This window comes from Lissotriton vulgaris, chromosome 8 (genome assembly GCF_964263255.1).
Source record: "Lissotriton vulgaris chromosome 8, aLisVul1.2, whole genome shotgun sequence".
In the NCBI taxonomy this organism is placed as follows: Eukaryota; Metazoa; Chordata; class Amphibia; order Caudata; family Salamandridae; genus Lissotriton; species Lissotriton vulgaris.
In genome coordinates, this window is record NC_141696.1 from 1432131547 (window position 1) to 1432156238 (window position 24692).

Consider the following 24692-nt stretch of genomic DNA (forward strand, 5'->3'; position numbering starts at 1 on the left):
TCGCTCATGTCAATAAAATGTTGTAATAGAGTAACAGAAAAAACACCACATTGGAATCCAGGTAAATAAAATGTGAACTTTATTTCCACAAAAGGACCCACGACTGCTTCCCTGTACAGCAGCACAACAAGTCGCTGCAGAGTGCATACATTCTGGAACCCCTGAACATTACATCATTACATTCCGTAATATGCAAATATCACGCCTTGCATAACTATCATACTACAGAGGAGGAAGCACCCAAACTAAAAGGAGCATAGGGTTCTGACCGGATAAGGATTTTGCCGGAGTTGCATTTCGTCATCAGGAGAGACGATTTTCCGCTGTTTTATGTACAATAGGTGTGGGAGCTGGTGTGTAGGGGCACAGGTGGGGAATGGGAACTTCGGGTACACACTGTCACACTATTGCTAGAATGCTCAGGCAGTCCCAACTGCATTGCCCCCTAACATAATTGTGCAGTTACGTGGGAAGGTACACCAAACGTCAATCTTATCTGAGAATCCACATGGAACGAGCACTGGCATAGCCAATGCGTCTGGCTAGCATTTTAAGTCACAGCTAAATTATTTTTTTAAAGCGTGGCACCATACACAATTATCTGCTCTTTACTATGCACCTGAGATGTAGAATATATTGTGTCACGAATCAGTGTAATTTTGAGATATAAATAGTCACTCGTGCATTGTAATGCAAGCATTCCTTAGGAGACAAAACGATACTTCAACCAGCCAATAGCATGAGCTGATAGTTAATACTCCTATAGGGCAGACTTAAAGCCCACTCGAAGTATATTTTAAATGAATTGGTCGCTGGCATCTGTGCTGTCCAGTCAGATCCAAAAATCTCTTTCACAGAGGAGCAAGAGGGAAGAATATAAGCAAATGTGCACATTTGCCTAATCCCTGTGACCAAAAGAGTTATGATGTAGGACTGTAATGTCTAAATTCCGATTCACAAACTAGGGAAATCCCTCAAATGGCAGATTTTTAATTGGGTTAAAGATGAGAACATTGGATTCTAGAGAATTGTAGGGGCTGTTCGGAAAAGTCACACGCTAGTTACTGTACGAGTATACAAGCGAATTCACAACCCCTTTTCTCACGCCATCAGGACATTTAAATGTAGTCCAACAGAAGGGTGGAGTAATTGAGACGTGGACTGCTTGACATTTTGTGAAGTTTTCTCATCATTGGAAGACGATCACACTTAATTTATTGTTTTGTGTAGCGCATGTGTGCATTGACAACCGTTTCACAGCGCTTAAGAATTGAGTGCTAAATAAAAATCAGTTATTATTGGCCTCCCGAAAGCAACATGCACCTGGAGATGGCATCAGAGTACACACAGTGTATCTTACACCCTGGAAGACAACTATTTGTACAGTGCCAGCGTCGGGACAGGTCAGGGCAGCTGACGTGTCCCCGCTTGTCAAGCGCAGAGAGCGCTGCTGGCAGAGATAATGCCAGACTGCACGAAGGTCTGACATTTTTCAAGGTCAAACAAGTTCAAGCAGAGCTCGCAAGGTGACTAATGCCAGGTGTGAGTCAACTTACCCAGCCCCGGTTTTAGCTTTTGCATCCTGCCACTGGTATTTTTTCTCGCCATATTTAAACACAGGACTACATGTCCCAGAATGCAAAAGAATATAAAGGACTGGGTGGGCTACTCAGACCTAACTTGGGGCAACTTATACCCGAGTCAAGTCAAACTACAGGGGAGCTGGAGGCAAGTGGGAGTCCTAGAGTTGGAATCATGAAGTCTGGGTCACAACCAAGCCTCATAACTGCACTCTTGTGCACATCACTGTAGCGCACAGTCCGCTGGTTACTCAAGTGTAAGTTTAGAGAGTGCAGATGTTTGCCATTTCTATAGAATGTTTACAGCTGAACTCTTTCTCACTGACAACTGAGGCAACTGTGCTCCTCGATGGCTGGAACAATCCTAGGGCCCTTGGATGACTGCCACAGTCCTAGTTAAGTGAATGGGCCATCCAGGGTCGGCGATATACACTGTCTGTTTGAGCCTGTCCTGCATCGAGAAGAATCCCCAAAGACAGGGATTCCAAAAGGTTGCTTTGTTTCATGGGTTTTAACACATATTCTGACATAATTCACCAGATGGGCCTTTTAACTCATAGGCCAGGTGTGCATGCATAGTTATGGAGACCAGCGCCTGTGGAGTCCCCCAGGTTTCCATCCTGTAGCCTGTCAGCTTCAACCTCTACATGAAGCCCCTTGTGGCTTTACAGACAAATGGAAGCACTACAATTCACCTGTATGCCGGTGACACACAACTCCACTTGAAAGTCTCCTATGCTCCTGATATTCAACGTCTCAAACACTGCACGAGCCTGTTACAAACCAGGCTTTCCACCACCTACATGACGCTCAACCTAAGCAAGATAGAATTCCTGTTATTTGTCAAGAACAGCGAGCAAGAAATAGTACAAATCTGTCTCAATGGCATGAACCTTCATCGCTTCAAACCACAATTTTCACCGAATGCCAAGTCACTGGGATTATCTATGGACACTAGAGGTGGGCGGAACTGGCGGAGTTCTGAGGATTTACATATAAACTCCACAAGATTTCATGGAGTTCCGCCAATGGGCAGAAAATATGCACGTTGCACTTAAATTTAGCGGCAGTAGCGCGAGCATCGCTGAGAAATCATCAAGAACTGCACCAAGCATTTTTTCTGGAGTCTTGCGGCAAAAAATTCCAACATGCGTCAATTGGCGGAATTTGGCCCGAACTAACACAGAGTGTAGCCAAGTTCCACCAATTCCGTGGATGGAATAAAACATTCTGCCCACCCCTAAAACGAACCTCCTCCTAAAAGACACATTGCCAAAGAGGGCTTGATGCCAGCTCTCACTTCTAAAGAAAGTTAAATAATTTCTTCCAGAGCACAACTTCATAATTGCTGTTCAAGCCTTTGTGCTCTCACACATATATATATTTATATATTTACACACAATCCACCCTTCGCAGAGTGGATAAATAGGACGAACTCGCGTGCTCGAGTTATTTTACTATTTTTATTCTTTTTTCAGCCTTCAAATAGATTAAATGGCAGGCAAACACAGATCTACGCGTTTCGAGAGCCTTCTCCCTTGCTCACGATCAATCTGGCCCCAGGGTCAATGTTTGCCTGCCATTTAATCTATTTGAGGGCTGAAAAAAGAATAAAAATAGTAAAATAACTCGAGAACGCGAGTTCCTCCTATTTATCCACTCTGCGAAGGGTGGATTGTGTGCAAATTGAGAGCGGCGTGGTTCTGCTGCAAGGAATACAAACCGACAGGAGAGCGCTGCGAGGTACCCGGCAGAAAGAAACCGAGTGAAAGTATATATATATATATATATATATATATATATATATATATATACATATATATACACACACTAGCAGCCCATCCCGACCTTGTCCGGGAGCATTAAGGCCTCCCCTACCCCCGCCTGCCCCGACATTGGCAAGCAGCCCGTGCCCCCGCCCGCCCCGTCCCCCGCCTGCCCCGACCCCCGCCTCCCCCGACATTGCCTTTCCTCAGCCAATCTGTGTTCCCGCCTGGCCCGACCCCTGCCTGGCCTGAGTCAATGGAGGTCGGACAGTACTACCTGCAAAATGTTCCACCCGTCACCTTGTTAGTCCCTGTCCCCCGCCTGCCCCGACCCCCGCCTGCCCCGACATTGCCTTTCCTCAGCTGATCTGTGTTGTTGTAACTCCCCGTCCCCCGCCTGGCCCGACACCCGCCTGCCCCGACATTGTCCCCGGAGCCTTACTTCAGCCGCTGCTCCTTAGTTCATCACTCCTCGCCGCTCTGCTCCTCACCGCCTGTGTTGTTGTAACTCCCCGTCCCCCGCCTGGCCCAACACCCGCCTGCCCCGATATTGTCCCCGGAGCCTTACCTCAGCCGCCGCTCCTCAGTTCACCGCTCCTCGACGCTCTGCTCCTCACCGCCTGTCCCCCGCTGCTCCTCCCCCGCGCCATGTCCGCCTCTCCTCTGCTTGCACCGCCGCTGGCCTGTCCGCTGCTCCTCAAGTCACCGCTCCTCTCCCGCGCCATGTCTGCTCCTCCCAGTGCTCGTGACGTGAGCACCCACGTCGCGGCCACCGCTACTTTGGTGGGACTACATTTTTTTTAATATAAATTTTTTAAATAACGTTTATTTTTAAATTTATATAGCCCATGTCCTTGTGCTTGCCCTGACGTTTTCAAACATGTATTGGGTGTTTGGATTGGTGGTGTACTTTTCGAGTTTACCTGGCACAAAGGGCACAGTTCTCTCTTTATAATAGTAGTAGTTATATATATATATATATATATATATATATATATATATATACTAGCAGCCCGTCCCGACCTTGTCCGGGAGCAATCAGGCTTCAGGGCCCCGCCCGCCCCTACATTGTCCGTGGTCCCCCGGAGTAGCAGCCCGTCCCGACCTTGGCTTCAGGGCCCCCGCCCGCCCCGACATTGTCTGTGGGTCCCCCGGAGCCTTACCTCATCCGCCGCACCTCCCCGCGCTCCTGAGTTCACTGGTCTGCCGCTCCTCGCCGCTCCTCCCAGCCTGTCCGCCGCACCTCACCGCTCCTCCCCGCCTGTCCGCCGCTCCTCCCCGCGCTCATGTCCGCCGCTCCTCCTCGCGCTCCTGGACTCCGCTCCTCCCCGCGCTCCTGATGTCAGCACGCACGTCGCGGCCGGTGCTACTTCCATGGGACTACTTTTTTTTTTCTCGTAAATTTTTTAAATAACTTATATTTTTTTAATTTATATAGCCTATGTCCATCTGCACACCCTGACAATTACAACGATGTATCGGGTGTGAGGATTGGCGCTGTGGTTCCCGAGTTTACCCGCCTCAAAGGTTCAAAGTTCTTCCTTTATAATAGTAGTATAGAAGATATATATATACACACAGTGGTAATCCTGGCCAGACTCTACATTAGTCCGGCTTAAAGGCGTCCGACACACTGCAGCACATCTCATCCAGGGCCCGAAGGAATATGATCACATCACCCTCATTCCTGATGGAACTCCATTGGCTCACCTTGCCGGCCCGTACCATCTTCAAAACCAGCTGCATTATCTACAATGCCATCACGACCAGCAACCGAGGTTACCTTGCAGACAAGCTGCTACCTTTACTATCGCCTGCTGGCTGTATGCTTGCCTTTGACCCTGTACAGTGCACCGCTGCCTTTTGGGCAATGTTCTGCTGTATAAATACCACATATATACAAAGCTATTAACTAGATCCATGTTAACAGGGTGATTTCCAACCAGTCCCGTTCAGCTAAAAGTCCTGTGTTCATCTTTTATATCTCCACCAAAAATTACAATGGCTTAAAATATTTATCAATAGCTAACTTAACACGTATATCTTCAGTGAAATCTACAAATGACAATAAATATTTTATGTATTTTATTCGTTATTTTTTCTCTTTCTTTGCGATGCAAGTGGGATTACTTCATTGGTGTTCTTCTCTTGCTTTCCTTTTCCAGTTTGTGTGCTTTCAATGAATGTGTACTCTCTGCAACTGCTGCCGTTACATTTGTTTTTTAATATGGTAATGTATATTTCGGCATTAGTAACGTTCACCGTCATTTCAATTTTTACATTATCTTGTTTTGTTATTTGTGCTATTCCTTGTTTTTACAAAGTTGTTTGTACGGCTGCCCAGTGAATATGCTGCTAGTTGTAGGCCAAATGTTTATAATGTGGAACTCCCAGCACAATCTGCTTAGCTCTGCCAGCTGAAAACCAGGAATGACTGAAAGTTACCTAGAAGAAGTGGGTGGGGCCAGTTTACAGTTCCTGGCCAGGACTGAAGTATGTATTCCGAGTGAGTCCAAGACACCCAGCCTGCTTGGCAAGGGTCCTAGATACATTCAGATGGAATGTATATCCGCAATGCATGGGCCTCAGAACCTGAGGGACACAAAGACTGGTAAAAGCAGCAGGGAGGCGCGAGTCCTACATTACAAGGACCAAGATGCATGACAAGCTGGGGGGTTCCTTATCAGTGCTTAATTTGTAAAATATGAAGTGCCAGGGCTCTGACCAGGAGGCCACTGCAGCTTGCACCACCCATTTCCCCTGCCATCTCTGCCAAAACAACTACTGTCCATCTCTCTCGCACGTGAATGAGACAGTTCAGATTATTCCAGGTCCCCAAAACTAAAGGAATGGCTGGGGAGGCAGGTAATAGTATTTTTTTTATGTATATTGTTTTCCTAAACAACTGTTATACTGCTCATCTCTAAATTATATGAGCAGCGCCACCTTGTGGCAGACTGCCCTAAGTGTGGTCTTGACAATTAGGTACTGGTGCCGAGCACCGGAAACCAATTAAGTGCCGGTGCTCAGCACCTGAAAGCTCTGGCCCAAATTAAGCACTACTTATAAGTGAAGAGCAAAGCACACCGTGAACATATCGTTCAGGCTCTCAAAGGCAGCAATCACCGCGTATGAGCTGGGACACAAACTGAACTGGTCAGATGCATCCTACCCCTACTTCTCTGCTTTCAGGCTTTACATTGTTTTTAAGGTCTGGGTTTTCACAGTACAGCTAAGAAGGCATAAACCACTTTGAAGCTCCAGCCCCTAAATGCATAATATTACAGCTCCTTATTAAGGACTTCAGTGCACCTGAAAGCAGTGACCCACATTTTCAGAAAACTGCATATGCAAAGGCCTAAGATGTAAAAATGTATGAACAAACCAGCAGCACAAAGCATCTGGGCTTGAACTATATTTACAGTTTTTATTTTTTCGTTGCACAAAAGGCAGCTGGTGATCACTGTACAGCTGATGGAGTAGTGTAGTGGGTCAATGTGTTTGCTGCGGAACTCAAGTGAGTTTCAAACTTCAGTGGCAGCAGCTCACAGAAGTGTTGCATGTTTATTTAACCAAAGTAACATTAACACTTATTGACAACGCAACCAACCTTGCAGTGTATACGGTAATAGTGGCTATTGTTAATTATAAATGTCTGGATGTACATGGTACTCACGTACATTGAGATTAGGGTCAATAGGTGACTATTATTTTACTGCTCTGTCTGGTATTTTCATGCAAAGTTAAAAATAAAAACGGGAAAGCGTTAAACTCCACCATTATTCATCTTTGTAATATAAACTGCAAACAATAAATACAAGATGAAAACAGGTCAACATATACTGTAAATAATATTTCTGAATGGGTTTTAAAATACACCAGTGCAGAACGGAGGTGCTGAGAAACAGTACTGAGGATTTTATACAAACTTTTATTGGAGTGCTAGCTTCTGGCCTTCCAGAACCACGGAATCCCGCGCAAATGGCCGGTCTCTTTCTCGAAAAAAAGCGACAACCCTAATTGAGACACACACAAAAACCCCCATGCTGCACAGTCTAGTAACCTGAAGAGCAAACTTGTCTGCAGAGCACGCGCGGGCACCGGCGTCTGGCCATCGCACACTCGAGTTCGCAGTTGGCTGCTAATTCAACCATTCTGGAGCCCGGGCCGGCCTCCTCCGTCGGAAGCGCAGAGCCGTAAATCAGGGGCGCCTCGGGGCGCGTGGAGGAGGCGCGGGGCCCCACGCGGGCCGACGACGCCACCACAGAAATAATGGCGCGGCCTTTCACAAGGACAGCCTAGAGTCCAGTTTCAATAAGCAGCCCGCAGAGGAACGCTACTGCCTCCACGTCTGACAATCAGAGGCATGCTGCAGAACAAGCATTGGCAAAGCCAACAGGTCTCGGCTTTGGGATGTATTAATAGGGCTTAAGTGGGATGGAAAAACTTGGGGAGTCTCTCGGAGGGGCGTGGCCAATGTAATTAAGAGCGTGGCTTAAAACATGTAAGCTAAAAATCTGTGCTTAGCACAGTGCTGGCCGACTTGTATTTTGCTGTTTCTGTCATTGCATCCAGATACAACAAGTAACATAATACCTACAAGTCGGGACTGTTGGCTTTGCCAATGGTTCTTAGTTGCATACGATAAATAAGCAGCAACTATGGCTTGTATATAATATTGAAAACGTTTCCACTTAAAGCTGGTGACACCACAAAGATGTTGCTGATCCTGCATTTCAAAAAGAGAAGGGAAATACAGAGAAAAAATTACTCTCTTTAAAGGATTTCCCTTCCCCTACAACGCTCACCTGGCATGACGACTTCTCCACTAGTGAGAAGTGAGCAAGCGCACATCATGTGCCTGCTGTCACTGCAGTCCGGAAAAAAACGACCACTTATGCCAGGGCACAAAACAGAGCCCGATAGAGACCCGTTTCAAGGCCCCCCTTAAAAAACTGCCGGTGCTCAGCACCGCTGAGACCCGGCCCACTTAAAGTCCTGTGTATTAGCTTGGTAAGTGGCACCAGCCACGAAACACAGCAGCCATGATGCTGTGCAGCATAGCTTTTCAAAAACATATTAAAAAGGGGAAAAAAGTTAACGTTGCGATACGCAGTCATAGTGTGGTTACACGCATGAAGCATGCACACATCTATAAAATGATGCAAAACTTTTTTTTGTTCATTTTGCTTGCCTAAGTTATCAGTGAAAACAAAATAAAAGTGAGGTGGGTGGAGGGGGCGAACGGGGAGGGGAAGCAACACTGTGGGAAGAAGGGTAGAATAAAGCAACATGGACAGTGGTCATGCAGGGGGCAAAGCAACATGGCGGGAAGGCAAGCCACACAGAGGGCCAAGTAACATACAGGGTGGGCAGATGGGGACGAAATGAGCACAGAAGAAGGACAGGGGTGAAGCAATATGAGGGGAGGGCGTGCAGGGCAGGGGGTTCTAACATAGATGGCAAAGCAAAAATAAAGGCAGGGGCCCGAAGCAACATGGAGGAGTACTTGAGGGAGACTCCTGGGAAAGACATGCAGTCCAGTCGAGTGCTTAAATAAAAAAGAAAAAGTAGTGCCCCATTAAGTGAACAGTGGAAGAACACAAGTATTTCGGCCAAGCTCCATGGGAGGGACAAACACAAAAAGTGAAAGCCACTCGTCTGGCTGAAGCACTGGTTCTGGCCTAGAGGTGCGTGTAGCTGAAAGGTTGTCTAGCAGTTAGCGGGGACCCAGGTGTAAGCAAAGTACACCCGGCCTAGTTTACAGAGCATGGAATTATTTGCATATAGTCCATGTGAAGTAAACGTAAAAAGAAAAGCAATTTGCCGCAAACACAGGCTCAATTCACTAACTGCTTTGTTTGTAGCCAAGATTCCTCATACCCTAGTTCTCTGTTTCATTGGGTGGCATAACTCACAGCACAAGGCACAGGCACTAGCTACCCTGTCTCTCTTTCTGGCTGTCAAGTTCAGTGTGGCAGTGCCAACTTTGGACACAAGGGCTTCAGCCCCATGACTCTATACTCTCAAATCAAGAGCAGGGAACTGAGATAGACAATAAAGACATTCAATCATGAGCAAGGATTCACCCAAAGTCCTATCTATGTGTGGTATTGTTCACAATAGGACTCAAAAACAAACAGCTAATTCCTTCAGTAGTGAAGGCCTAAAAAGGGTCTGGCTGGCCGGGCAAGAGTTTCTGGGCTCTCATTTGGCAACTGAATGCCTTCTAGGAGTTGTAGTCTTGGTTTATCTAAACTGAATTAAGTAGTTGACATGACTGAAAACCAGAGGAGTGGAAACATGGTGGTCCACTCTACATCTGCCCCTACACTTTGGCCACGAGGAGTTATGATTCTCAAAAAGACGTCATGTCCTTTTCAGTCAACATGTCTCTGACTGACACCAGCAACCCATTATACATGGGCATCGAACATCTCCTACATGAACATGTCTTTTTTTCCTTGAATGACAACTTGGGTACTTTTCAATTCACCCCAGTGTTTACGGTCGGGAGGGGGCAGGGTTGTTTTTAGGGCTCAGGTGGGGTCGGGTAGTATTTAGGGCCCGGGGTGTAGTGTTAAGGGCTCAGGGAGTGGTTGGGGTAGTGTTTAGGGCTCAGGGGATCAGGTAGTATTTAGGGCTCAGGGGGGTCGGTAGTGTTTCGGGCTCAGGTGGGTCGGGGTAGTGTTTAGGGCTCGGGGGAGGGACGGGGTAGTGTTTAGGGGTCGGGTGGGATAGTGTATAGGGCTCGGGATAGTGTTTAGGGCTTGGGGGTGTCGGGTAGTGTTTAGGGGTCGGGTAGTGTTCAGGGCTTAGGGGGGTCAGGGTAGTTTTTAGGGCACAGGGTAATTTAATGGGCTCAGGGGGTTTGGATAGTGTTAAGGGCTCAGGGGGTCTGGTAGTGTTTAGGGCTCAGGGGGTCAGGGTAGTGTTCAGGGTGGTCAGGATAGTGTTTTAGGTCTGGTGAGTCGGGCAGTGTATAGGGTGCGGGGCAGGGCAGTTCTTAGGGCTCAGGGTAGTTTTTAGGGTTCAGGGCCAGGGGGGTGGGGTGTGATCTTTACCACACATCTGTTTATCAGTCATGTCATTTCCACGTAACTGTCTGGTAAAGTCATGCATAGTAAAGGAATGGTTGTTTAGACGCATTCCATGTTGGGGCTGCATAGTAGAGGCACGCGTGGGTTAGACGTGCCTCTTTCATACAACCGTTGCAAAATTTGCAATCTTACTGGAGTAGGAGCAAAGCATCAGTTTAAGGGAAACACCTGTTCTCTTTGTTTATTCAGTTCAACCGTCCACACGATCCAAACTACAGAATGCGTATTGGTACAAATTCAGCCATAATCATACTTTGAGCAAATACCTATTCCTTGTCGGCTGAGCACAAAGTGCAGCTGATCTGTAATCTTCACTGCACTACTAACCGTAACCTTTTTAGAAACTGGAGAAATTGGACAGTTTTCAAATAAACTAAATTGGTACCTCTCTGAGGCAGCTGTTATCCCTAAAGTCACTGAAATGGGCAATGAGTCTAAACCCTCAGGAGGCTGAATGATTATTTGGAGGGGTCACCCATTTCACATTACCCTACAAAATATGTTATTAGGAGATACACCTGGTGCTCTTTACGCTGCCATATTAAAAACATTCTCTGTAGCTGAATAAGGCTGGTGGAATATGTGAAACAAATATTTAGCATGATAAGTTGCTGATTGTTCATTGCAGAGTGGCTGTGGTTCCTCCTTCCCTTCGCTAATCTTAGATCTCTTCTAAAGCACAAAGCTTTTTTGAAGCTTCCAGGGACCCATTTAAACTCTCCCATGGCATGGGGAAGTAGTAAAACCCAGAATGGGATAAGCCAGACAAGAATCACCACAAATACGGCTGAATGCCTACTGTGCAATGGGTTTCCAGCCACCTGGTATTCCCTGTGTAAGACAGTTTCTTAGGGTTTTGTAAGTCTGTGTGAAGAATGGTGAATCTGTGCAACACATGGCTGCCTTGTATCAACCGGTCTGCATGGATAAAACAGGTAAATGAGTATATTGCAAAAGTGTCCATATGATGGCACAGATTCTGAGAAGGTGGTTGGCCACACATTCACAGCTTCCTCCTCGAAATGCTGACAGTGGTGGCTTTTCTGTGAGCCAGGTTAGGGCCGGGAAGGGCTGTCAGGGCAGGAGGAGGATGAAATATGTGCACTTAAGTGCACATGATGGTTTGCGCCGGCCGTCTTGGGCCAGCCAAACAGTCATGCGCACTTAGTATGTTCCCCACCTAGCTGTATTGCAAGCCTGTGGGGAAGATTATGCACAGGCTCCTACTCCCTGTCTGAGTGCTGAACCAGGCCGCTCAGACCAATCACAAAGCTGCTGTCATGCTGGTGATAGCAGCATCATGATTGGCTTAGGGGAGCCTGTGTGCTTCTTGCTTCCGGAAGTCAGGAAGAGAAGCGGAGGAGAGACGACAGAGGAGAGACGGGAGCCGTGCAGAGATAAGTGTTATATATATTTGTTTTTCACCTCATTCCAGCCACCACTGAATACTGCACAAAAACAACTTGATGAAAAACATGTAGCAAATTGTGCTTAACATACCTCCTAACTCACCTGCCTTTGGCAGGTGACACCTGCCTTGTGATGCGGGGGGCTCACACCAGCTCACTAGTCAGCAAACCTCTTGCCTTCACCTGCCTTGAAATTGGGTGCAAATGTCTCTGTCACATCAGGTAAGGAACAGCAGCCGCCCCTAACAATCTCCTATTATAACTCGTCTTTTTATACAGCACATTTAACAGTTATTACTACTTCCAAATTTCTGGCCTTCAATTTAGCCTGGGGAGCACGGAAGGCTGAGGAGGCCATGCTGGGATTCAAACCACGTCACCTGCCCTTCCACACTACTTCAAGGTAAGAACGTTCAACTCGCTGAGCATTTCCCGGCTTCAGATTCCAAAATTGTACTGCTTTGTTAAGTATGGTATGCACTTGAGTCATTGCTTATCTGGTGTATTCTAAACATACAGATTCATATATATGGTTGCTGGGTAAAATAATGTCCTACTTGCATTAATGAAAAGAACAATGATATTATCTCCCTAAAACTGAGAGCCTCACCCACCAACCTCTTATAGCGATGAACACATATGGGCTGACAAGGCCCCAACTCAGTTTCCACGTTGGTGTCTTTACTGCTGTGGCTAAGCCACTGTCAGCTTTTTAGGTCTCAGCTAGATATCGCTTATGCGGTCTCCTCGAGACATGTTGTTTACACACAGTGGGCTTACAGCTCTCTCATATCATATTCATTGGCTTGCTTCTGAATCCCTCACGTTTCCTTTGTTCCTGTTTGTCAAGCTAGAGGCGGCAGACCCGAGAGCAGAGAACGGCCCGGGACCAGGGTTCGATTCCCGGCGCGGCAGGTTTCTGGACCAGGGTCAGCGGACTCGATAATTCTCTCGCCTCGGTGCCCACTCTGATCAGCGATCACACTCGGCAACTCTGGGCATTAGCTTGCCTCATCTTCACTAACGGCCCCACCAGACCGCCGGGGATGCCTGGTCTCACCCTGGAGATACCCATTAAGGGACCATCTCTCAGGGAAGCCAGGAAGGGTTTCGCAGCGGTCGAAGCGCCTTGGGACCCTACGGGTAAGTAGTGCGCTATATAAATGCCAATACATACATGTTTGACCCTGGCATGAGCATGGACCAAGTACTTGTGTCCTTTCACTTCTCCTGTTTTTGGAGCTATTTTCTTCTGTGATCCAACACTCCACATGAGTGCTTATGGTTTCTCCTCTGCCCTAGTCCGTTTCTTGTCCAACCACCCGCCACACCCGGTTTCATAAACGACCCCCACCATCCCTCCCAACCACCTTTGTTCGTGTTTCTTCGGGAGCACGTTCAGCAGACACCGGTTCATTGAGAGCACCTTGGGGTTCTATATGAAAACCTCAGACACAGTAGCGTTCAGTCAGTCGAATGTGAAGTTAAGGTTAAAGTGCACTTTTAGGTTTTGTGACCCCCTGAAGAAAGTTCCATTACTTATTTATTTTGTGCTCTGACAAACTCTTCATTACAGCTTCAGGACTCTCTCCCCTGTGAACTGCACATTTGTTCCTGTGGCTACCCTGCGTTAGCTCTAAATTCCTTTCAGCTTCAATTATTATTACTTTATTGTCAGGGCTACACGTTTCTGCCCTGAACGCATGTTTTGTCCAGGAGAAGAGCAGGGGAGTGCTGGTCACGTGATGGCTCCTTTGTTTACAGCAGTAAGCTGCTGCTCCTAAATCGCTTTCGTTTTTTGAGCCACTGCCTCACTCCCTCTACCCAGGCTGTGCCATTACGATCAGAGCTTCCGAAGTTGGAACAGGTTCGAGTCTCAGTGTAGTATCAACATCTTGTGATTCTGGGCAGATCAGTTAATCTTCCTATGCCTGCCTATAAACAAAGCATGTGAGCTTGTGTCATGTAACTAATGCTCATGTAAAGCGCTCAGCCTTCAGTCAAAAAGCAAAGATACTTAATTCCTGGCTGTTTTCTACAATGTGAGACCAGAAAATGTGCCTACATCACGGCTTCCCCGTTTAAATTGTGTGCTCTTGGGTTACATGGCTACAACGCATTAACATTGACAAAGCCCTTAGCTCTTGCATTGCCAAGACTAATTGTCTTTGCCAATGCTTGTTTTATCTGGGCAGCACGAGCGAGGCGCGAAGGAAGAAAGGGGGGCATGTTGGCAGCTATTACCTGATGAGACTGAAGGCAAAGGTGGGCAGTGCCGATGTTGGTAAGATGCCCCATGCCCTTTGAAATGGTTAGGAGGGGCTGGAGCGTGTTCGTTAGATTTTCATACAGTAAACGGTGACCAATGACATTGGAGTTCAGCAAATAAATATGACTTTTTGGGATTATTTTGGCAAGTGAAGTTGGGACACCTTTTTGCAAGATGCAACATCTGCCCCTGGAGTTTCACTTGTTCATTTACCTGTGAATCCTCTCGTCTGTGTTTAATGGTCCCTGGGCACACGAGGAGAGTGGAGGCCTGTGAGACCAGATCACTACCTTGCACCAACATTTTCTTTGGCAAGGACTGAGTGTTTTTCTGGTATTTGAAAATGAAGAAACCCAAAAAAAGAATACGCATAAATACAAAATGAAGACATGCAAAAAAAAGAAAAGAAAGAAAGTTCGTTATGGATAAAAACTTAAACAAACTAGGGCAAGGTAAATTCTCAATACTTTGAAAATAGTACTGGAACATTAATTTAAAAGGGCATGGATAAAATCAAGGACAGAGTTGCGGTTAAGAACATGGTTGTTTTTTTAGGCTAAATCTGTAGCGAGGTTAACAGTAATGGCGATGGCAAGGGTTAGTGGTTTTGTTTGGATAAGGTGGTAAACATTAGAGAACGGGATAGAGTTAGGGTTTGTGCCATATTACCTCCTCGCCCGTCTTCCTGTCCCATTCCTTATCCATGAGCAGCTCCTCAGAAAGTTTTACCTAGCTACAGTCAAAATACTTCCACCAATATGGCGCTGCCTACCCAGCAGGCATAAAGGGGGAAGTATGTCACCAAGACAGCCTGAGAACACAAATGAAACTCAAAGGACAATAAAGACCAAAAACAATCACAAGAACCAAAAATAAGGGAGGGAGGGACCGGTCAAGGAATGGAACGGGAAGTCCAGGACTCGGAGTAGTGAAGATTACCGGAGAGTAACTGGGCATTTTCAAATACAATCTTAAATGTGGTTTCTTCATAATGAAAATGTGTCACTACAGTTATTTGACCTCGAGGTAACTAATACAGTGCTCTTTACTAGAGAATTATATATATATATATATATATATATATATATATATATATATATATATATATATATATATATATATATATATATATATATATATATATATATATATATTATACATATATATACATATATACACATTCAGGCAGTGATACCATTTCTGCCTCCTGGCTCTGATGTTCCTTCGATAGCATGTACGATTACTCCTTCACCCTGAGCTTTAAAGCATCGCTCAGAGTAACAAATATGATTTCCCAGCGAAGGGTGTACTTATTCCTGAAGATCTGCTCTTGTGGCTCCTTCATTAAGGGCAGCACTGTTCCTGAGTGTGCTTCTGTATTGTACTGTTCTCTTTTGTGACTGAGCTCTTCTCTCTAGTACATTTTGTTTTACTTCTCTGTCCGGAGAACCAGGCAAGTCGAGAGCCTCTTTCAGGTTGGGCATTACCCACTGCAAATGACTTGCTGCTACACCACCCGGTGGGTCCCAGAAGGAGGAAATACATTTGTGAACACAGTTTTTCCCTGAAGGTAACATTCTTCTACAGCGGAAAGTCTTCGCATATGGTGGAGCTCCTACAGAACAGACATTTCCCAGAGGAAGCTAAAAGCAGAGACAAGTGGGCGTCTTGTTGAGTGGGAACGATTGCAGGCAATGGCTCAGTTTGTACAATGTTATTAACGAGTAACGCTTATGACAGACAGACCCAGACTACCACCGCATCTCTCGCTACCGTCTTCTTAGGGACACGCTTCATCTGTTGCTCAAGGGTCTGCCATTTAACAAAAGGATTTCCTTCAATGCTTGATGGACTAAGAATTTTTTTAACAGGACCGGTTAGTTTGCTAATTAAATGAGTATTTGACTCAACCCAGTCTAGAAGTATCTTGATTAAGTTCAGTGAAGACCCGTGACACAGCATTCTCCGTTCATGACTCAACCCTCTGGAACACTTAACGCAGACACCAGCAACCGACGATCACCCCGGCTTCCAAAAACATGATTAAGATTAGTTCTCAGTCAGTTGTAACCTACAACTTGTACCTTGCATAGTTTTGCATCATTCTGTGCTAAAAGGCCTCTGGGGGCACACAAGCAACTTACAAAGGCAAGTATCAACTTGGTCGGCAGTGTGATCAACTCACACTCAAACTGCAGGCCCGCTAACAATTGACCATTCAGAGGCTTTGCTAGAAGCATTTGCAAATCAGAGCTTCGGGGCAGATCTTTGTTTCAGTGTGCTCAGGAACACAAGCTTAAGAGGTAGGAAGCATGACATAAGTCTCAACAACCTGCTGCACAGACACGTTCTCCTGCTTGTGCATCTTGCTGGCTCTGCAATCAGCATGCAGTGCAGATTATTTGAATGACTCCAACAGTGCAAGTGCAGGAGTCCTCCGAAAGAGTGGACGACTTCCAGGGCAACTCTACTGTTTGACATTGGTAGGGATGTGGGCCAGACCGTTGCTACCCTGCATGTCGGTAGGGCACTCAACTCCCTTCTCCAGGGCATGCGCTTGTCAAACTCCACAACCGTACCCAGGCACATGCAAATACCTACTATATGCCACGGGAAACATCACTTACAACGCAACTTTTACAACGCAGTGCCTTTACAACGCAACTTTTACAACGCAAACCATTACAACGCAAACTATTACAACGCATTGCGCTGGGGGGCGCTGTAGGATAGGGAATAGGTTTAATTTATTGTCCAACACCTTCCCTACTATCCACGGGACTGGAGTTGGAATAGTAAATTAAACTATTCACTATCCAGCGCCCCAAAGCACTATGCGTTGTAATGGTATGCGTTGTAAAAACCGCGTTGTAAAAGCATGCGATGTAAAAGCATGCGTTGTAATGTCGTACATCCATATGCCACAGCAATTTTATTCATATCCGCACATATATGTCTTCCTACACATCCCTAACCGTAGAGATTTCCTTTAACTCACATTCATCAACGCAAGCAGAAATCACGTAGAGACCTCAGGTAAGGCAGACCTCATCAGACAACGAGCAAAACCTCCTCTACATCAAAGAAACATGGCTCACCTACTTCATCATTGATAAGCTCCTCTCTTATAACCACAATCACTCACCAACTACACACTCACAAACTGGTGGCATCTCACAGTCAGACACAAAACCATTCTACATCTTACAAAACTTTTAGCACCACTCACCTCTTTAAAATGCTTCCCACCATACTAACATTCACAGCTCTCTAGCTCACCACACTGCAACCTGAACTGTGCACCATGCTGCAGAAATGTAATCATACGCTTTACACAGCTCTAAGCACTAGCCACCACCGCTAATACCAACAATGTCTAACTCGGAAATGTCAGATCTCAGGGGATCACCTAAACAAAAGCATTTGAGACTATGTGGATTTTGTCACAATACAACTCACATCACTACCTCCACACCCTCTACATACAACAATCTAAAACTAGGCAGCTTTGCCCCTCCACCCATCACCTGCCTGAAAGCAACCCTCTGAAATAGAACTGCAATCCATTTCTAACTAACAACTCACGAGTCTGGTCCCCACAAAGGTGAGGAAAACTTACGGTAACAACTAAACACCCAATTTAATAACAATATTTAAACGAAAAAGCCATCTAAAAAACCCTGGATCCTCTTAGACAAAACCTCAACTTTCTCTATCAAGCACATTCCTCTGTCAAGGGCCTCGACATTCACTTTCAACACTTTGCACCCTTCAAGCTTGAAAAAAGTAAAATCGAATAACCTCTGCCCCTGGTACATCAAATATAGAGAACACCCCCAAAAAAAGACTTATCCACAAGACTAAAAAATGGTATAAAACCCAAATCACCGCCTGAATTCATCACTGTAAAAGCAGAACAGAAATGTGCAGAGCATCATCACTTCTAAAGCCAGTTACTCTTATAAACCATCGTTGAGGCCCACAGCAAAGGAAATCCCCTAGCCAAAGGTGCGTACAACTATATTCCAACTCTCTCACTAAACCATCCACACGTCAGTGCAAAAGCTCTATGAAATTAATGAATATTTGATAAAACAAGTTGACAACACGAGTCAAAAAAAGACAGCGTAAATACAAAATGACGAACCACACCCTGCCACTTTGGCACTCCTTCAAAAGAAAAGAAGCAAGAAGTAACAGCAATACAAAACTCTACCCAATTTTCCACTCACACAGCCATGGACATCAATCCACCACAATTTCAGGATAGCAGCGCACTCTGCTCATGCAGGAATCACATGGTTGACCCCTGGTCCCACCTTTAACCCATCAAGATTCTCCTATATTTCTAAAGTCCTAGGGGATGAGCACGTGGAAACTAAACACAGTAAACATGCCTCTTACAATCATTTGCAGATCTTGCCTACAGACAACTTTATCTGCCTATTGGCGCAGAGTCCCATTGTAGTCAATGTGGCTTTGTATCTGCCCCTTGCTCATGATTTGATGGCTTTCCAGCCTATTTCAGTTCTCTACATTTTACGGCTTACTGCCCTATTCTTGGTTTTGTTGATGCAATGACTACGTTGCCGTTGGTGTTCTGAGGGCCGGGGGAACGATGTCCTATCCCACCATTGTACAGGAACAATGGTTGGACAGGACATCGTTCCCCTGGCCCTCAGAACACCAACAGCAACGTAGTCATTGCACTACTAAGACGAGGCATCGACACTCCATTGACCGTTACTGTTCTCAACACACGGGACACTGCTCCCCTGACCACCAGAACTCCTACTACAAAGCAGTACCCGTACTACCAAGGCGCTGAAACCCGATCGGACCCTGCAGTTCCTTACACACTGCCCTAACATAGGACATCGTACCAAGAAAACTTTAGGTGGCATATACACGGACCCTAGAGTCCTACCACAAAAGTGTGGATATTCAGTTCCTGAAATCCCTCAATCGTGCTGTCAGCCACATCTGAAGGTGGGCGCTCCAACCATTTCAGATAGGACAAGCCCCAACTCGGGCAAGGCGGTAGTATCACAATTCCAGTGTATGATCTGCTGTGGGTTTGGTATGTACAGGTGAAGGGCGCTCAAACGGTGCGGGTAGAGTATGGTGATGGATGATAATAGGATAGGACGGTGAGGACAGTATAGAGGAGAACCCTATAACCTCTAACTAATATTCAAGCATGGGGTGCCAGAACATTATAGAACGTACAAACAATAACTGTGCACATGCCAGATAAACAATTTTGTATACATGTATTGTAGGACAAATAAAAATGAAGCTGTTGATTTGATGAAAGCTTTATGTAATTCTCTTTAGAGAGTATACAGACGCCAGCCGACATGTGTTTCATCAAGCAGGACGAAGCCTGTGATTCATCAGGGCTGAAAATGGCGTGGTGGGGTGATGAGCTGGTACGGTAGAGTGTTCGTATGAAAAAAAGGGGTGGTCCGCGATCTGGGTGTATCAGGATGCAAATTAACAGAAACACAGTCGGGTACAACTGTAGTTTGTAATCGCTTGAACAGGGTAGCAGTGTCGCTCCTGCGGGGTATAGCTGCTACACCCAGAACGCGGACCACCCCTTTTTTTCATACGAACACTCTAAAGAGAATTACATAAAGCTTTCATCAAATCAACAGCTTCATTTTCGTTTGTCCTACAATACATGTATACAAAATTGTTTATCTGGCGTGTGCACAGTTATTGTTTGTACGTATCACAATTCCAGGCAGGCAATTGTTGTCAATTTTAGTCCTGATGATGATCCTGTATAATTAGAGCAAAAGGGATCGAAACGTCGACTGATATAGTGCTTTCACAACCTAACCATTGAGTTTTACTTTCGTTGTGCCTAGCGCTGTCTGGCAAACACTTTAATTTAACATTCAAAACTGGCCAGCACTGCTCTTTCTTTGCCTGTTAAATCCTTTTTCTATTTTCTTCTTATTCTCCCTTATGTGTCGTGTGTCCTTCATGAGAAATGTACAGGACTGTGCCTAAAACCATTTATACAAGTGTTTATTCATTGTGTTTAATAAATACCCTGTGCGACTGGACAGAGGAAAAATAGAGCTTCCTATCATGGCCTATATTTCATTCTCGTTTTCAAATTTTGATAAGCTAAGGACCCTTGTCTTCTAAAGCATAATTCCCCACGGTCCTCAGCCAACTGTTTGGGTTCCCTTGTTATATTAAGAAATTCAGAATTTGAAAGGTACATTTTGTTCAAGTACTGGTCCAATGTTAATTGTTTGTGACTTGGTTCTGAGTAAGGGGTACTTATCACCATAATTTTTTTATGAAAGTTTTATGTAATCGTATTATTGGGGACTTTTTGAAACTTTTATGATAACATATTTTTATTTTATTGTGCGCATTTCTATGGATTTAATTAACTGAAACGAGGCACAATTGGGGATAGCAATGACCCTTTGGAGCCCATCTATGATACTGGGCAAAGCAGTACTCATCACATGATGGAGGAAAAACGGTCCTGTAATTGTTGCACCTAACTTGCACCTGGAGTGCACACACATAGAAACTACAATCTTAGGAAACGAAGAAGCATATGTTATTTTTACACTATGTTTAGATCAGGTTTTTGAATAGTATCCTCTTTGCCATCTTTTTGCACCTAAAATATTTTTATTTTCCAACAAGCAAATGACAGGCACGGTAGAACCACACAGACACACACAACAGAGGAATGATGATGCTTTACCTCGGGTGAGTTAAAGACATGAAGGAAACAGAAACACACTAAGACAAAACACAGTGAAGTGAGACAGTTGTACCATGTAGACCTAGTTGTACCTTCACTTACAGGATGCAATGGTGGGTCTAGTATGTATGTCTAGGTTTTTATGGCGATATGAAAATTATTTTTTGGCCTGCATCTAAGACATCCTAAATTTGTGCAATCTGGTAGAATGGGAATGCAGAGATGTAATTTACAGGTAACCAAAGGTAGTAATTACTACCACTATATTTACTGTCTGCCATGCTTTGCTACCTTTTTTAACCAATATTGGCTGTTGTTCTTTTATGAGTAAGTGTGCCTCGAGAGTTTCTAGTTTTAGCAGTTAGCTGATTGGGACTGTGATGAATGACGTGTAAATGTGATTCTCCATGAGCTGTTTTTGAACAAGCACCATGTTTGATCAATGACTTTGTATAGGTGCATCTTTTGTAAGTGTTTTGTAGGAATAGTCAAAATCTGTGATGCTGATGTTTATGTGTAAAGTGTCTCCGTTCTCTGCAGATTTTGTTCCATGCGGATTTTGATCATTTTGCAGATTTCCCATAGTTTTTTCGAAAATTCGAAAAGTACCAGCTAATATTCTAGCAAACATATGTGGAAACGTCAGAAAGAAATGAAGACTGAGGTGACAATGAGGTGCACCCATAGTAGCACCTATAAACGTAAACTAGCAATACTTCAGGCCCGGCACTCAGGTTTTCGTTAACAAACATTGTACCCGAGTTAGTTTACAGGCTGGCTTGTGGAGTGGTCACCTGAAGTGCAAGTCTTTGCAGGGAAGTCTCCCAACCCAAGTCACTCAGTCCCCCACTGACACCTATCTCCTATTAATGAATGCAGCAAGCATGAGATCACTGTTAAATGCACAAACAGCAAAGGGGGAACTGAGGTAAGGTATGCGAGGGTGCTCATACCCTAGCATCAGGACAAAGGGGGAGGTGCATGATGAGATGGACACCTGGTCATCAGGGCTCACAAACTGCAACTAAAGAGAGATGAGTGCAAGGGGGCAGACACACTACATATTTCAATAAGCCTGTTCCATAATCTTGAAGTAATGATTCATTCAAATACAGTGAGTGCAATTTAATGCACTAAGCCACTCATTTAGCTTTTGTCTATGATATTTTAAAATAATTTGTTCCTGTTTTTTCCATCAGACTGTACCTCCTTTTCTTGCAGAACCCTGAAAATATTTGTGCAGGTGTTAATTTATTTTTCAACTGTTTTATTTTTAAGTGACGTGATCAACAAGTAGGGTAAAATGCTGATGTAACTTACTGTAATGTCTTTGAGGGGAAGGAGGAGTCACATGGCATGTGATGTCACTTCCAGTACCCCCTGATTTCAGCAAAAGAAAGATGTAAAAAAAAGCTGGGATTAGCTCTCAGGTCTCTGTGAGCTGCAGTCAACAATCTACACTAGACTAGATCGCATCTCCTGCTGGTTCGAGGGACATACTAGATAACATGGATTTGTAGAACTTCAAAACACATCTGTCATGTCTCACGTATGCCTAAAGTGGCATTTTTTATTATCCAACTACTGTAGAGAATCCAAGCTGTTCTTCTGGTCTTTATGTGGGCCAGGTCCCCTGCATCTCAGACTCTGTAGAAATTGAAAACGAACATTGAAACAGGTCTATATCTGGCCCTACATTCATGTCTTTAACTTTACTGACAAATAACACTGATCGATTTCTCAACAAGTAATGTAAAGTTCTTTAATGTAATCCTTGTCAGCGATTTAAATCTGGTTATATTTCACATGTTTTACTTAATGTTCCAATCTCTAAGTGTGTTAGATATTTCCAGGAGGTTGTGTTTCTGTTTTTTTGTGTAGCATATTACTCTTGTATAGTGCATACTTTGAAGTGAATCGCCTCCAGATGTTTAGAAAAGACCACGATTGAGAGCTCTCCAGTGGACGCTGAAGGCAGAAAAGTTTCTTACAATGCCTGTCAGTGGGTCAAAAAGGTTCTCAAAATACATGGTCATTCAATCTGTATCTTCTCTGCAAAGCACACAAAGCGCAATGGCTACGTATTCCTGTTGCAGTTGTGATTCTATGCAAATGTATACGAAGGAGGTACAAAGTTGTCAAAATATTGACATGATGAAAGTAAAAGAGAATACAGTGCTCACATGTGAGTGGGTGTGTTGTGTGTTTGAGAGCTGGCGATGGGATGGAGATGTGAGGATGTGCATTCCGGAGAGAGTGAAAAGAGGGCGCTGAAGAGGATAGAGATAGAGAATGTTAAGATATGCTGATGGACGAGCTGTGGAGAGAAAATTGAGGTACATGTCTAAATTGGAGTGATCATAATGAAGTGACGGAGACACTCTAAAGACCACTAACCCTTCCACAGAGCTCAGTATAAAAAAAAAGCAGAAAAGGGATGTACATGTCTAACATGGAGTGAGTATAATAGAGTGATTGAGACACTCTGAAGACTAACCCATTCTATAGACCTCAGTCAAAAAAGCAGAAAAGGGGGATCTGTGTACATGCCTAACTTGGAGGGAGCATAACGGAGTGACTGAGAAACTCTGAAGACTACTACCCCTTCCACAGCCCTCACAATGTCAGAATGAGACATTTTGAATACTCATTATTTACAACATAATTATTGTTGTTACTCATTTATTTTAAACTGCTAACAAACACTGACACAGGCAATAGTCTTGACTGGTTTAGGTGTAAGTCAGTTGTTGTGTTATATATCTGAATGTAATAACTGAAAGCTCTGAGACTAACCAAATACCAGTGGGTGGCACACTATGAAAATCATAGAACGTTTGTTTGTGTTTTAGCCACACTCTCAATTACACTAGCTACGCCCCTTTCAGAGACCTCTCGCTTTTTGCATCCCACTTAAAGCCCAAACCTTAGTCATCCATATGACCTCTCTATCAATCACGGTCTGAAAATGTATGTAGTAGCCCGTTTCCCTCCAGCAAAAGCGCTTAGGTGCATCTGAAGCGTTATGCAGCGCTACAGAGATGCAACTGTGATGTACTGAACAGCATTTCCGCTTCCTCAACTGTCAGATGAATCTGCGTCACACAAGCTGGGCTCAGGCCCACAGCGCGCGCTAAACACATCCACAACCGCGAGACAAGCAGGGCCTCTTCAGGGTTCATGGACGGATAATGCGAGGGGGCTGCGGCTCAGCCTCCGTTAAACACCGCCGCGGCCAGTTTAGCGCGGGAAGCGGCCCCCGTGAAGTGCCGCCGCCGTGAGATAAGCAGGGCTGCTCCCCGCGGGCCGCTTCATATGGATTTTATGTTCACAGATGAACGAGGGGAGGAGCCGCCATAACTCACTCCGCGGCGAGCATAAAATCCATACCAAATGGCCCACTGGCACATATATTAGGACGGCAGCCTGTCCCTGCTGCTCCGCGCTCCTTCTGGGGGTATTCCCAGGGGCCCTGGACGGACCGAAACGGCTACATTTTTCTTGCTTTGACCTTTAGGAAGCACAGTCCTGGCAGCCTGGGGACGAGCTCTGCCTCGTCACCCTCCTCCTCTCCTGCTATTATGGGTCGGAGAATGGGGGTCCATCTCGGTGGGAGAGGGAGAGCCAACACTGCTGGAAGTTCCAGTTGGCCAGTTACAAATGTTATCTACTGGATACAGTATTAGCATAGGAGTTTCAGTCTTCCGGTGAGCTGCTGTAGAGAACATTTCTGTTGCATTTTGTTAAACAATGGAGTTTATAAGTTTCAGCTGGTATTTTATTTCACCTACAAGTTTTTATGACTTTATTTCTAATCATATTTTTA

General features: G+C 45.0%; 1 protein-coding gene across 2 annotated transcripts in view; it reads right to left on the bottom strand.

Annotated features, from left to right (window-relative positions):
* The window catches only part of BCL9 (BCL9 transcription coactivator), an 823614-nt gene that overhangs the window by 791545 nt on the left and 7377 nt on the right, over positions 1–24692 (bottom strand). The window lies entirely within an intron of this gene.